This window comes from Octodon degus, unplaced genomic scaffold (genome assembly GCF_000260255.1).
Source record: "Octodon degus isolate 3935 unplaced genomic scaffold, OctDeg1.0 scaffold00026, whole genome shotgun sequence".
NCBI classification, from domain to species: domain Eukaryota; kingdom Metazoa; phylum Chordata; class Mammalia; order Rodentia; family Octodontidae; genus Octodon; species Octodon degus.
This window is the reverse complement of record NW_004524602.1, coordinates 7,606,525-7,611,413: the sequence shown is the minus strand read 5'-3', so window position 1 is coordinate 7,611,413 and position 4,889 is coordinate 7,606,525. Positions and strand designations below refer to the sequence as shown.

The following is a 4,889-nucleotide window of genomic DNA, read 5'->3' as shown; positions in this document are numbered from 1 at the left end:
TATTTATTTATTTATTTGCTGCAGGATCTCACTAGGCAGCTTGGACTGGTAGTGATCCTCCTGTTTCAGCCTCCCCAGCACTGGGATTACAGGTGTGTACCACCACACCTGGTTTTGGTGGCCGGCGTGGCATGTGGTACCGGGGATTGACCCCAGGTCCTTGCAGTTGCCAGGCAGGTGCTTAGACCACCGAGCTATTTCTCCAGCCCCTTGAGGTGGGTTTTGCCAGAGACACAGATGCCAAATTGCTCCTCCTCTGCTTGGTCGGAGGCAGAAAGAAGCATGCCTGCTAGCAGGTACTTTCTACCAACGGTGCCAGGCTTGCTTGGTTACCGGCATCGCCTGGGAGTTCATTAGAGCTGCAGATATCCAGGTTCCCATCTGGGCCTGCCCACTGGAACTGGGGTCAGAGGACCGGAGTCACTCCCAGGTGGTGCTGGTAACAACCCCCTTTGGAATCACAATCTCTAAGACCTTAGAAAATGGAAGAGACACAGCAGAAGCAGCTGCTCCTTGGGAAGTGCCTCCTAGCCCCGCCTAGCTCAAACTGGAGCCACAGGCCTCCCAGGGTGGGCAGGCTCTGTGCCTGTGGCTGGCAAGAGGCAGTGTCTCAGGTCTGCCCCGTACAGCAGTCAGCACATAGACTGCGGGCCCCAACATCCACAGTGACTCTTAGGTCAGGGTGGGGTGCACAGCTATGCCTTGGGAACAAGTCTGGGGGGGAGCTGCTGTAAGGGCCATGTTAGACTCAGTGCCTGGATGTGTGCCAGGTGTTGCCTGGATGTGGTCCCTTGAGAGGGACTCGGTGGCATGTCTGGGTCTTACATGGGAAGTATTGCGTCACATGAAGACTGTCTTGGGTCCTAAGCGGCTTTTTTTTTTTTTTTTCTTTTCTTTTCTTTTTTTCTTTTTCTTTTTTTTTTTTTTTTAAGGCAAGGTCTCATGATGCAGTCCAGGCTGGCTTTGAACTCACAGTGATCCTCCTGCCTCAGCCTCCTGAGTGCTGGGATTACAGATGTGCACCACCACGCCTGGCCCTTCTAGCAGTGCAGAAGTGCTGGCATTGCAAATCAAGCTTTGATGTTGTCTATCAGGAAAGAGTAGCGTTCAAGTCCCGGTTCTGAATGCATGGAGATGTGGATGGATCTGTTACCATTCCACCCTCCGTGGGCCAAGTGAGGCTTTGGAAAGGAGGTAGGTTTTGAGCTTGGCATAAACAAAGGTCAGGCATTATATGATGAGGCTGGGAAGGTTCTGGATGAGACAGAACTGTGGACAACAGAAAGATAGCCTAGAGTACATTTGTGGAGAAGCATGAAATGGAGATCGAGGGAAATGGAGAAAGGAAGGAAATCCAGAAAGAGAGTTTAAGACAGGAATTGCAACTCAAAAATGCCAGGGAATCAAAGCAGCTTGCATATCCACCAACAGATAAAAGGCTAAGGAAGATATGGTATTACACAGGAGCACTACTTTGCTATAAAGAAGGATAAGCTTGAATCACCTGTAGGAAAACAGATACAACTTGAGACCATTATGATACATAAAATGAATCAGACACACATGCTTAAATATTGTGCAACATCTTTTATATGAGAACCACAAGGTATACATTATTTTTTAAAACAAAATAAAAGATAGGCAGCAAGAAACAGGGAGATGAGGCAGATCTTTTGCAAGTAGAAGAGGATCCAGAGAGAGAGGGAGGGGGGAGACACTGTAGGAAGTTGGAAAGAAAGGACTAAGATGTGTTAACCCATTTCCCTGAGAATAGGACCTAGTTGGAAAGCAATCAGTCTGAAAACTAGAGATCAGAGATGCCAGCCCCAGCTGGAGCGCTCTCGCCTTCTCTTCTTTTGCTACCCTCTTGCTCTGAGGCTGCTCGGCAGCCTGGGTTTATAAAATTTTCCTTTCCGGCCGGCGAGATAGCTCAGCGATCTAAAGCACTTGCTTAGGCAAGTTTAGGCAGTGCAGGGCCCTGGTTTGATCCCCAGCACCACATGCTGCACCAGCCCCGCCCTCAGGGCAGGCTGAGCTGGCCAGAAAAAAAAAAAAAAATTCTCCTTTCCACATCCCCCTTCATTGAGATGTTTCTGTAGAGCCTTGGAACAAACCAGAGCTTTGTGCAGTTTCTTTTGGAGTAGGGGATGGTTAAAGGGAGAGGAAGAAGAAGTCCGAGTAGGAACATGAAATCGTGCAGATGTTGGGAGAAAGATCCCGCTGTCGAGAGGGGGCTTTTGCAGCGCTGTCCTGCACAGGGAGAATATGTCCCAAGACAGCATCACTGCATGGCGCTGAGTCCCCTGCTAAGTGGCCTCCCACAGGGACGGGCTTGCTGGTCAGCAGGCAAGCGGAAGGCGAAGGCTTGCACGTAGGTATGCGTTCTCTGGAATAGACACATCTACTAAGCAGCTGGCCTGTGGATCCGGTAGGATTCCATGGGGCTGGAAGGAACGGAGCATCTGATAAGCAACACCTTAAACAAACAAGGGTCTTCTCATTCTCTTTAATCCTGTTGCTTGGTCAGAATTGGCCACCGAAAGGTGAAAGGATAAGGTTTGATTAGCCGGGCATGTTGGTATTCTGACCCACGCAGGATTTTTGAAAGAGGAAGGAGATCAGATAGATATTCTGCAACATCTGCCTCCACCAGCTTCTGCTAGACAAAGGATAAGCTCACGGTCCTCTGATGATTTTTCTCCCTCTATTAAATTTAGTCATAAAACCACAAGCCCGGTGGCCCAGCCAGCTGGGACACGTTCATGCCACCTCTGAAAGAACTTTCTGTCTCAGCATAGGGGCTGGCATTTCATATTCCTCTGTCTGCTCCGTCCAGGTTCACTTCCCGAGAAGCTGATTGATCTTGAACTCTGGGCCCCCAGACGTCATCACTACCAACAAAAGGTCCTAGGGCGCCCGGCTTTGCGTTCACAGCGAGGGGGATGGCCCAACATTTTCGAACAGCCCATTTTGGCCACTTCAGCAGACGTCCAAGAAATCTGGTACAGGAGGTGACCGAGGGAACTAAACATAAAGTCTGCCACTTGCAGAGTTGGCCAGGGGCTATGTCTGTGTGTGGAGGGCCTGGTTGGGAGTAGGAGAGAAGCAACAAGAGAAAAGGAGACCGAAATCCACTCATTTCCTCTCTTTTCAGTAACTTCATGGAGGGAAGAGATGGCAATGATTGGCCATAAAATCGCAGAACATAGCCAGACTCAGGCATTGCTGTTAGAGGTAAGCGGTCCCACCTTTCACCCCACTGCTTAACAATGGCAGTGGATGTTTGTGGAGTGCTTGGCTCCTGCCAAATGTTATGCAGAATAATTTGTTTGCACTTTTTAATTTTACGTTCACCAGGTCTCTAAGAGGTGGCATGATTTTATATTTATTTATTTGGTACAGGGCCTACAGAGTCTCACTACACAGATAGGACTCATAGTGATCCTCCTGTTTTCAGCCTCCCAATCCCTCCCTGGGATTACAGGCGCACATCACCATGCCCAGTCTCAATTGCTGTCTCAGAGTGTCCCGGCATGGCATGCTGGGAATCAAACCCCGGATGTTGCACTCTGCCTAAGCAAGCGCTTTAGTCCAGTAAAGTAGCATGATTTGGGGGCTGGGGAGATAGCTTAGGAGAATAAGTGCTTGCCTGGCAAGCGCAAGGTCCTGAGTTCAATTCTCAGTATCACACAGGACAAAAAAAGTAGCATGATTTTAATGTCCTCTGCCATCAAATTAAGCATGGATGGTGGGCGGGGCCCCAGAATTCCTGGCAAAAGTGTAGTTCTCTCCCTCAATAGTTTTTCATTTATTTGCTAATTTTTTTGAGGCGTGGTCTCGGAATATAATTCTGACTGGCCTTCAACTCACTCTGTAAGGCAGATTCAGTGCAAACAAGGAACAGGTCAGGGCAGGACTCCCTTCCCCTTCTTTCTCACTACATGGAGAGGTTTTCCTCTTCCAATCCCGTGATAAAAGGCATCCAGACCTGGGCCCCTTCACCCCAGGGGACCCCTGATGATTGGAAGCATGGGCGACCTGCAGAGCAAATGCTTGATCTAAGGGCAACAGATACACCTCAGATCCTGCCAGGCGCCTCCCCAAAAGTGCCCAGAAGATTGTCTGAGCTTTCTAAACGCTGCTGGAAATGTGAGTTTTTGTATGAAAACCTTTGATTTGTAGCAGGTCTTTTTATTTCTTTCTTTCAGTTTTTGGAGCTTTACATCCTGCAGGCCAAACCAAGTGAGTGTGCAGGCAGCTGGTGACAGCCGCCCTGGCTGTTCCTCAGCTGGCTGCAACCCCCGGATGAAATCCAAGGGCAGGGGATCCCTCACCCTGCTTGGCCCCACTCTAGGAACACATCGCTGCCAGCAGCGGGAGCACTTCTTGCTATAAGAGGACATGCAACTTGAGGCCAAGTGATCAACTTCAAGTCTTCCCGCTCCAGCCTGACCTCTCAAATTACCCTGTGCTGTGACATTGGGAGCCCAGTGCATGGCTGCACTTAGCCCTGCTGCTCTGCTTTCTGCCTGGGAGGTGCATGGGGCTATCTATCTCCAAACTGCTTTTCTACATAGCTTTGTTCTCTACCTCCTCCGTAAAATCACCAACTGGACATGAACAAAAATATTGGCTTAGAAATATGCAGCCTGGAGGTACCCTGATAACACTAGCGCACCCGAGGAATGCTGGAGCTGCAGTGGGAAAGGGGAGCAGCCTGTGTTCAGCACCTGCCACGAACGCATCCAAGCCCAGCCTGCTCTGTGCCCACGCCCACCCCTGCTCTGTGTGACCAAGGAAGAGCCCCACGCTATGGCCCAGTGAAATCCTGCTCTTGTTCTGGTCTGGAACCCCTACCTTGATTCTGGTTGAACTATGCATTTGACTCT

The 4,889-nt window shown here is 49.8% G+C and overlaps 1 pseudogene; it reads right to left on the bottom strand.

Moving 5' to 3' along the window:
* LOC101563755 overlaps window positions 1-339 on the bottom strand; it is a 33,626-nt pseudogene extending 33,287 nt beyond the window's left edge.
* Between the last annotated feature and the right edge of the window lie 4,550 nt (window positions 340-4,889).